This window comes from Furipterus horrens, unplaced genomic scaffold (genome assembly GCF_987537825.1).
Source record: "Furipterus horrens unplaced genomic scaffold, mFurHor1.1.pri manual_scaffold_10, whole genome shotgun sequence".
In the NCBI taxonomy this organism is placed as follows: Eukaryota; Metazoa; Chordata; class Mammalia; order Chiroptera; family Furipteridae; genus Furipterus; species Furipterus horrens.
In genome coordinates this window covers 38824823-38835653 of record NW_028327180.1, presented here as the reverse complement: position 1 = coordinate 38835653, position 10831 = coordinate 38824823, and positions in this window count along the sequence as shown.

The following is a 10831-nucleotide window of genomic DNA, read 5'->3' as shown; positions in this document are numbered from 1 at the left end:
TCCATCCACCCTGGGCCCCTGACCCCGCCCCTGTCACTAGGCCCGCCCCCTGCGAACCTGCTCTGAGCCAATTAGAAGCGACCCCCAGCACACCAACAATGGAGGCAGGGAGGCACTTACTGTTTGAACTACTTTCCCGTGTGGGCTTGTTTCCTGTGCACATCACCCCAGAGTTAGTGTTATTTCCTCCTATGTACAGATGAGTAAACTGAGGCACACATTATAATGGGACCAGACAAGGCCTGGAGCCAGTTGTCACCCAGGGTCTAAACACTAGCCAGGCAGTTTTGGAGATGGCCATTTATTCTCCCGGCAAACGTGAATTGAGCACCTATTGTGTGCCAGGTGCTGCAGAAAACAAAATGACAAAATCCCTGCCCCCTCTGCCTAACATTCTAGTTAAGAGAGACAAGTAAGGAAAGATAGTTTTAAAAAATATTTGAGCCTGTTGGATGGCAATATATGTTCTGAGTGAAGAATGAAGTGGAGAAGGGACTGGGAGATGTTGGGGGACCCGGGCTGTAGCTTTACACAAGGAGTCAAGGAAGGTCACACTGACCAGATGGCATCTGGCATCAGGAAGAGATGTTGAACAGGCAGCCTGGACCTAGGGGTACCCTGTGAACTGAACCCGCTGGTCAAGGCCCCCTGCCCTGACTCCCTCAGTCCTCAGGATCCTCAAAGTGGGACAAGCACACAGTGGGTGAACATATAGCTGCTTCCCATCGCTCACAGCCATAGGAGCGATCACAGTTTGTCTCCAATCCAGCAATCTCGGCCGTTTCTGGGTGCAGAATTCCCTTTGAGAGGTTCTTGAAAACTAGAAAGTTCTGGAACACCGCTACTCCAGAGATACACATAATTCAGGGACATCTGGAACCCTCACAGATGGTACTATCAAGGCTCAGGGAGGGTGAGTGAGTGCCTGGGGTCCCACAGCAGCAACTGTCACCCCTCCTTCAAGCCCCAACCATCAGCAAGGTGCAGTTTTCTTTGCTGCTGAATCCTAATGAATGGCAGATGGGAAGAGTGATAAGCCCCCTCCCTAAGCCAGGTCTCTGGGGCAGGCAGATGCTGCCCTACCCAATGACCCACCCCCAGCAGATGGCCCCGAGGAGTTCAGGGTGACTTTCTACTGTTAGGCAGGTGTGAAGAAAAGCAGAAATCAGCCTGGGCTGCACAGCATTGGGAGGACCGCACAGAACAGAAATAACCAGCTTGGCAAAACCAGGAGGACAGGCTGAGTCACAGACCACAGAGTGGACAGAAGTGCAGAGAGGCCCAGGAACCCAAGGGCCATTCCCTCCAGGCATCTCCCTGCTGCCCCTTCCAAAGAAGCACAAAGGTCCCAGCATGTCACAACAGGACCAGATGTCAGGCCCTGGTCTAACACCTTCCGTGGTTCCCAGTGACCTCAGAAAAATGACCCAGCTCCCTTGATCCCCAGTAGGGCTGGGCCTCTGTGAATTTCTCCAGCTTCAAAACAAATCTCCCTTCCAGTTCCCCAAAAAGGCAAACTGGTTCTTTTCCACAGGCATCACTGGGGACATTTGTCACATATTAGTTCATTAGGGAGTATCAGGTTGAGCTTGTGAGCATATTTGAAACACACACACACACACACACACACACAAAGCATAAAACATGAAAATATAACCTAACCAGCTTTTGTGAACCCCATAGTCACATGACCCCCAGCCAGGTCAAGACTAAAGACCTCATCAACCCCATGAAGGTCTCCAGACACCCTTTGCAACCTTCACCTGGCAGTCACCACTGCTCTGACTTGTACAGTATTTTTATGTCTGGGTGGTACTTTTTGGTAATAAGATTTATTTAGTTTTTTATTTTTTAAACATATGGCATTGTCTTTGCTTTCTTTGGTGTTTGGTTCTATGAGTTTTAACACATGTAGAGTCATGTAAATTATCAGTGAAAGAAAGAGGGGACAGAATATAGTTCCCTCCCCCTGGAAAAACTCCCTTCTTTGTAGTGTCAAAGCCTCACCCTACCCCAGTCCCTGGGAACCATTGGTCTGCTCTTTGTTGCTACAATTTTTTAAAAGTATATTTCATTGATTATGTTGTTACAGTAGTCCCAATTTTCCCCCTTTGCTCCCCTCTGCCCAGCACCCCCCTTCCCGCCAACAATTCCAACACCCCTTAGTTCATGTCCATGGGTCATGCATATAAGTTCTTTGGCTTCACCCTTTCCTATATTATTCTTAACTTCCCCGTCTATTTTGTATCAACCAGTTATGCTCCTTAGTCCCTGCACCATTTCTCCCCTTCCCCTTCCCAGATAATAACCCTCCAAATGATCCCCACATCTTTGATTTTGTTCCTATTCTGGTTTGCTTAGTTAATTTTGTTTTTATTTTTTAGATTCAGTTTTGTTGATGGTTGTGAGTTTGTTGTCATGTTAATGTTCATAGTTTTGATCTTCTTTTTCTTAAGTGAGTCCCTTTGACATTTCATACAATAAGGACTTGGTGATGATGAACTCCTTTAGCTTTACCTTGTCTGGGAAGCACTTTATCTGCCCTTCCATTCTAAATGATAGCTTTGCTAGATAGAGTGATCTTGGATGTAAGTCCTTGCTTTTCATCACTTCAAATACTTAGCCAGTCCCTTCTTGCCTACAAAGTTCCTTGTGAGAAATCAGCTGATAGTCTCATAGGCACTCCTTTGTATGTAATTCTCTGCTTTTCTCTTGCTACTTTTAAGATTCTCTCTTTATCTTTCACCTTTGGCATTTTAATTATGATATGTCTTGGTGTGGTCCTCCTTGGGTGTAGTTTGTTTGGGACTCTCTGTCTTCCTGGACTTGTATGTCTATTTCCTTTTCCAAATTTGGGAAATTTTCTTTCATTATTTTTTCACATAAGCTTTCAATTTCTTGCTCTTCCTCTTCTTCTGGCACCCCTATGATACAAATGTTGGCATGTTTAAAGTTGTCCCAGAAGTTCCTAAGCCTCTCCTTATTTTTTTCAATTCTTGTTTCTTCATTCTGAACTGGTTGACTGTTTTTTTCTTCCTTATATTCCAAACCATTGATTTGAACCCTGGTTTTCTTCCCTTCACCATTGGTTTTGTGTGGATTTTCCTTCGTTTCATTTAGCATAGCTTTCACTTCTTCCCTTATGCATTTGCTGTACTTAAGTATATCTTCAAGCCTGTGAGCATCTTTATCACCAGTGTTTTGAATTCTGCATCTGTTAGGTTGGCTATCTCCTCGTCGCTTAGTTCTCCCACTGGAACCTTGATCTGTTCCCTCTTTTGGGCCATACTTTCCTGTCTCCTTATCTTGACAGGCTCATGTGTTTGTTTGCCTCTGTGTCTTAGGTAGAGCTGTCACACCTGTTATGTTGTAAAGGGTGGAGCCTTAGGTATTTGTCAGTATAGGGCAACCCGTTTCACCACGTTGTGGCACTGTATCTGGGGGAGGGGTCCGAGAGGGAACAATGCCACTTGCTCAGCACTCGCCCCTTTTCCAGGCACTTCTACTTCTGTATGGAACTGGTGCCTTTCTAGCTGTTGCCCTGGCCATCGTTCCCTGAGTGGGTGGGTCTGCGATGTTCTAGGACTGTAGGGGCCCTTTAAACAAATGGACTCTGCTGAGAGACTGGCAGTTTCTTCCTCCACCCCAACCTCTACTGGTTTGCACAGTCAGAAGCAATGAGGCTTTATTTTCCCTGGCGCTGGGACCGTGAGCTGTGTGGTCTGGTCTAGTGCTGGAAGTGCTCCCCAGGCGTCCTTCCTTATTTTTTAAAATGTGTGACCACACTTTCTGTCAGCCTACTGCTGCCGCTGCTGCTGCCACCACCACATCATGTCCTCTCTGTCCCGGCTCCGTCCCTCCTACCTGTCTGGGTATTTCTTCTTTATATCTTTGTTTGTTGGACTTCAGTGCAGCTTTATTTTCTGGAACTTCTGGTTGTCTGTAGTTTTGAGGTAGTTGTATTCCTTCTTATTTGTGGAGGGAGATGCAGGGTGTCTGTCTAGGCCTCCATCTTGGCTGGAAGTCCCTGTTGATACAATTTTTTAAAATATGTTTTTTAATTTACTTGTTTTTAGATAGAGGGGAAGGGAGGGAGAGAGAGGGAGAGAAACATCAATGTGTGGTTGCCTCTCTTGCGCCCCCAACTGGAGACCTAGGCATATGCCCTGATTGGGAATTGATCCAGCGACTCTTTGGCTCACAGGCTGGTGCTCAATCCACTGAGCCAGGGCTGTTGCTACAATTTTAAAAATCTTTTTGAGTCCTGGCCAGGTGGCTCAATTGGCTGAAGCATCATCCCCTACACCAAAAGGTTTCAGAGTCAATCCCCATTTGTGCACATATGGGAGGCAACTGATGGAGGCAACCAATTGATGTCTCTCTCCCCACCCCACCCTTCCTCTCTCCCTAAAATAAATAAACATATCCTTGGGTGAGGATTTAAAAAAATATTTTTGAGAATGTCATGTAAATGGAATCATACATGATGTGGCTTTTGAGACTGGCTTCTTTCACTTAGCATTGGAACTTGTCTATGTGGTTGGGTGTTTGAGGAGCTCTTCCCTTTCAACTGCTGAGTAGTTTTCTGCTGTGTGTGTGCATCACCGTTCATCCACAAAAGGACATTTGGGTCGCTCTCCCGTTTGGGGCCATCATGACTACTGCCACTATAAACATACATGTTCAGGTCTCCTAAGAACAAGTAATGTTCATTTCTCTTGGATAAATCCCTACAAGTGTAGTTGTTGGGTCCGAGGATAACTGTATGTTTAACCTGGTAAGAAACTGCTGAACACTTTCTGAAAGTGGCTGTGCCACACCAGTGATGTCTGAGTATTCCAGTTTCCTGCCTGCTCACCAGCAGTTTGTGTTGTTAGTATTTATTTTATCCAATGGTGTCTTACTGTGAATTTAATCTGTATCTCCCCAGTTGATTAATGATCTTGAATATCTTTTCATGTGTTCATGTGCCATCCACATCTTCTTTGGTGAAGTGTCTATTCAAATTTTACCATTTCTTTTAGTAGGTTGTTTTTCTATTTCGTTTTGAGAATTCTTTATATATTCTAGATACAAGTCCTTTACTGGGTATGGGGTTTGCAAATATTTGCTCCCAATCTGTGGTTTGGTTTTTCATCCTCTCAACTGTGTTGGTTGTGGAGCAAAAGTTTTTAATTTTGATGATGTTCAATTTATTAATTTTTTTCCTTTACAGATTATGCTTTTGGTGCTAGCTATAAGAACTCTTTGCCAAACCCAAGGACACTAAGATGTTTTCTTCTAGGATCTTTGTTTTATATTTTATATTTAGATTCATGATCCATTTTGAGTTTTTAGTCAAGGTTTTTTTTCTTTCTTTCCTTTCATCTTTCTTCTTTCCTTTTGCATACAGATATCCATTGTTCTAGCACCCTTTATTGAAGAGACTGTTCTTTCTCCATTGAGTTTTGCCAAAAATCATTTCACTGTAGTTGTGTATTTGATGGTTTTGCTTAGATCTTCTATAGTCTCACTAATATGCGCTCATCCTATTGACTGCAGAGGGGAGTGTTGAAAAATAATTGTAGATTTTTCTATTTCTCCTTTCAGTTCTATTATATTTTATTTCATATATTTTGTGTGAACGCATTTAGGATTGTTATGTCCTCTTGGTGAATTGATTCTCTTAAATAATGTCCCTCTTTACTTCCTTGCTTTCCTTTATAAATTTACAACCAAATTAAGGAACCCTAAAAATAATATTTAATTGCTGCCATTTTTGAACTTGTAAATGGAACTGCACAAGATGGATTCTAGTGTGTCTGGTTTCTGTCTATCTCTTGTTAGGATTGTGCAATAAACCCACACTGGTGCATGTGGTTATAGTTCATTAATTCTCATTATCTTAGCAGTATGTTCTATTTATTTTTAAAATTAGATATGTCACATATTCATCTATTCATCCATTTTATTTTTCTTATCAGTATTTTTATTTCTAAAAATTATATATAATTGACATATAATAGTTTCAGGTGTACAACACAATGATTCAATATTTATATATATACTGTGAAATGATCACCTAAATAAATCTAGTTAACATCCATAACCACACAGTTACAATTTTTTTCTTGTGATAAGTTTTAAGATCTACTCTCTTTGTAACTTTCAAATGTGCTACACAGCCACCATGCTGTGCTAGTCATCCATCCTGCTGTTGAGGGCACTTGGTTAAATCTCATTTTGTGGCTGAAATGAGCAGAGCAGTTGTGAAAGTTTGGTCTGTGCCTTTTGGTGACCATATGTGACTTTCTGTGGATAAATAGTTGTGAAACTGCTGGGTTACATGGTATTTCCAAGATATTAGCTATCTTTTACCAAAGTGCACGCACTAATTTACACTCCCACTAGCTCTGGGGAGTCTTCATAGAGCTAAATTTATTCTATCCCAAAGACTTTCCTTTATTCAGTAAAGATGCAGTCCTTGTAGCTTCTGTTATTATAAACGTCCCTTTTGTTTAATGAAGAATAGGATATTTACATTTTTTTTCAAAGTGTCTCCCACTCCTCAGTTGATGGGATTATTTGCCACTGAGGGCCACAGCTGCATCCTTCCCTGGGCCGTGCCCTTGGCCACACCTAAGGTCACGCTCCCCCATCTAGGGGTGGCCCAAGGCTGGGATACAAAGGTTCAGCCCCCTCTTTTCATTGATTGAGGAGTTATTTATTTGGATAAGACAAAAAAGTCTCCATTCAGCCATTCCACCTCTGGGTACATATCCAAAAGAATAGAAAGCAGGGACTCAAACAGGCACTTGTACACCCATGTTCACAGCAGCATGATTCACAGTATCCAAAAGGTGGAAACTGACTAAGTGTCCATTGCTTGCCAGGAGGGCCAGCTTCCTGAAAGTAGGACCCGAGCTTGAAAAGTTTTTTGATCTTGAAATTCCCCTAATTTTGAAGCAAGGACTACATGTTTCTTTTTGCCCCAACTCTACTTGGCTGGATAGGTTGCAGCTCATGCCAAGACTTAGTGTAGGAAACAAGGACATAGTGACTCCCAAACCAGTAGAAAATCATTAGTAACAAGGGCAAATGTAATTAGAGGGTCTTAAGGGACATCCTGAAGGGGGAAAGATAGTCATCACCAGACAAAGGGAAAATGGGAGAAGGGAGTTGACAATAGTAACATATTTATAAATCGCAAAAGGGGCATTTAGATAATCGTGTTAGATTGTAACTCCGGAGTAACGAGTAATGGAGAAATGGGGGAGGAGAGGGGAGGGGGAGCTAATTGCGTTAGGGAGGGGGAGCTAAACACATTACTATAAAACCAATTTTCTTCGTCTACTTGGGGCACACATTCTCCAGGCTGAGGGTGCGCCCGACTCTGCAGACTTGTCAATAAATGCCTTGCTTTGCTGCTCAATTCCTGCGTGCCGGTTTTTATTGTGAGCATTTCTCACACCAGGAAGTGCTGGCCTACCATCAAGGCAGAGGGCTGACTTCTCCCTGCCTTGGTTTCCCATGTGGAATGGGGTGATGACAGGACCTCCTCTGGGTGGATGCTCAGTGGAGGCAGCAGGTGAGTGGGACAGCAAGGAAGCGGTCCCAGCTAGACAGGGAGGGCCTGAAGTCTAGGTGACATCCACGTGCACCAGCAGCCTCAACCAGGATCCCTTCCCAAACTGACCTCCCAAATCCAGCTTATCTCCTGAAACTTCACCTAGTCCAGCCCCCATCCTCTCAACCTGGTCCTGAGTGCCCCGCCTTCCCCATCTGTCCTCCCCACGTGCGCCACCAGAGGGCACCTGTGAGCACCCAAGTCAGGTCCTGCATCTCCCTTCCCCATTCTGTCCTCCCCAGGCAGGCACCAGAAAGCTCCTGTGAGCATCCAAATTGGGCAGCCCTCCAGGGCACCTACCTCACTCAGAGTAAAACCCCAAACCCTGTCCGTGACCCACAACGCCCTACATGACCGCCCCTGTCCCCTCCCTGTCCGCACCTCACTCTCTCCCCTTCACTCTGCGCCAGCCATGAAGGACTCCTCGCTGTTCCTTCAACACACCAAGCAGTCCTGTCCCGTGGCCTTTGCAGGGGCTGTTTCCTCTGCCTGGAGAGCTCTTTCCTCAGACCCCAGTATGGCTCCTTTCCTGCATATCTTCCAGGATCCTACTCGAACTCCACCTTCTCAAAAAGGCCTTTCCTGAAAAGCCTGTCTGAAGTGGTCACTATTGCTCATCCCATTTCCCTGCTCTGCTTTTTCTTCATAGATTAAGTCATGGTGACAAAAGCTGTTCCTCCTGACTCCCGCTGTATCTGCAGCACCTAGGACAATGCCTGGCACACAGGGAACCTTCAAGACACATCCTGTTGAGGAAGGGGGGAAAAGAAGTTGCAATTCTTGTACATGTCTGGTGGAGATATGAAATGGGGCAGTCACTGAAAAAAGGATAGCGGTTCCTCAAACTCAGTTTCCATATGGCCCAGAAATTTCACTTCTGAGCATTTATCTAATAGAATTAAAAGCAGGAACTCAGAGATTTGTACACCCATGTTCACAGCAGCATTATCCATAACGGCCAAAAGGTGTAAACAACCCAAGTGTCCATGGATGGATGAATGGAAAGCATGGTCCATCCAGACAAGGGAATACTATTCAGCCTTAAAGAAGGAATATTATTTTGTCACCCGCTGCAACATGGATTAACTTTGAGGACAGCATGCTGAAATAAGTTAGACACAGAAGTACAAACGCCAGGTAATTTCAATCATATGAGGTCTCTAGAAGAATCAGATTCATAGAGACATAAAGTAGATGGCAGATGCCAGGGGATTAGTATGTTTAATGGGAACAGAGTTCCAGTTTGGGAAGATAAAAAGTTCTGAAAATAGACTACAGTGGGGATGGTAACACCACAATGTGAATATACATAATGCCACTGAACTGTGCACTTAAAAATGGTTAAGATGGTCAACTTTATGTCTACTTACGATTGAAACCTTTAGGGGAAAAAAAATAACTAAAAAAAGACAGCAGAGAGCTTGCCATCCAACGTCTTCAGTTTACAGAAAGGTGGAGGGCTTTGTCTTCCAATATCTCTGACTGTGAGTGGCATGTTGGCCCCTGCCCCCCAAAAGGAGGTGTCTCTCTTGCAGGATGCAAGAGCCAAAAAGTCAAGAGCCAAGCAAGATGACCTCAGAGCAGGGACCCGGTCCCAGCCCAGGGTGGAAGCAGCAGCTATGGCTCCTGTGAGCTCAGACCCCAGCCTGAAGGTGCTAGGATCCAGGCAACCCACGGGGAGACCAGGTGACACCCTGGGGACCTTCAGGGCCCATCTGCTGCCCCCCATCTGTCCCTGTGGCCAGCAACAGGAAATAAGCTAGAGGGGCCGCAGCATTTAGGAACGAGATTTATTCCAATTTAAAACAATTGATTTCAGGAGAAAGATATGAAAAGTCAATTTCCATCAGACATCTCTGGATTAAGGGGTCAGGGCCCCGACACACTGGGCAGCGCCTGCTGTCCCACCGGTCTGGACGGGACAGCCTTTGTCTGCCACAGGTTGGCATAGGGCTAATTGTGCCCATCCCCCAGCACGCGCGACAATACATGCATTTCAAATGACAAAAGGTTTAAAAACAGCATTTTTATATAATATTCTTTTTTAAATAGGTTAAGGTTTAAATCGTCTGAAATCAGGACTGTAATATACAAGTATAACCAGACAGTGTTCAACCCACTGGCCAGAAGTCCCCACACTGCCACTAGGGGGCATTGGCACTAAGACATCTCTCTCAGGGAGTGGGGTGCCCAGGGCATTAGCTGTAGTCCTGTGATCTGACACAGTGGGAGGAGCTGGGAGGTTGGCACAAGAGAGCATTAGTTCATCAGGGTAAAAATCAAAGACACCAACCAACCTCACATGGGACCAGAGGTACTGAGACCTCCCGTCCTGGCTGGCACTGACACTGGCACAGAACTGGCCTTGGATTCACCCGGGACATGGGTGGCCCTGCTCTCAGCTCCCTGGGTGGGGTCAGGCCTGTGGGGTTCCAGAAGACCCAGGCAGGGGTGGTTTGGCACTCCAGCCAACCTTGGGCTGTGGGATGCTTGGCACACTACCCCCTAAGAGAAGTTAATTCTTTGGGTGCTCCCCTACATGCTCACGCCACTCCTCGAGAGCCCAATCCAGTTCCCTTTTTGTGATCTGGACCCTTGAGAGGCCACTGCCAGCAGCACCACCTGCTTCCCCACCTCCCAAAGGGTGAAAATGGGGGATTATGCTCAACCCTCTCAAATAACACATGGCACAAAAAGGACCCGTTTTTGGAAAACTGGCTGAGAAGCCAGGGATAGTGGGCCTGTTCTGCCCCCGGATGGAGCTCATCACCAGGCATGTAGCCACCCCCAACTTCCACCTGTCTTTGGCTCCCCATCACCCTGAGGGCCTCCTGGATTTGTCCTGCTGGTGGGACTGGGAGAGGGCAAGCAGGGGCCAGTAGCCCAGGACTGGCTGTCTATGTGGATTGGATTTTTGCAGTTTCTTTTGTATGTTAATGGAGCCAAAAAGGAGAAGCCACACAGACTGCTATTGTAGGGTCCAGGTATAGTAGGCAGGGCCAAATGTTGCTGGCAGTCCATTCCCCTTCCACTTGTGCAAAAAACAAACTCTGTAGTGTTCAATCTACATCATGTGAATAGTCACCTCCCTCGCTGCAAAAGACCAGGCCCCTGCTTGTGCCCTGCCTCAGAGTTTGTCTGGGAGGGGCATCCAGGCCAGGCAGCCCATGGCTCTGGCTCAGTGCAGGACCATGGCTTGGAAGCTGCCCAGGGCCAAGGTGCCAG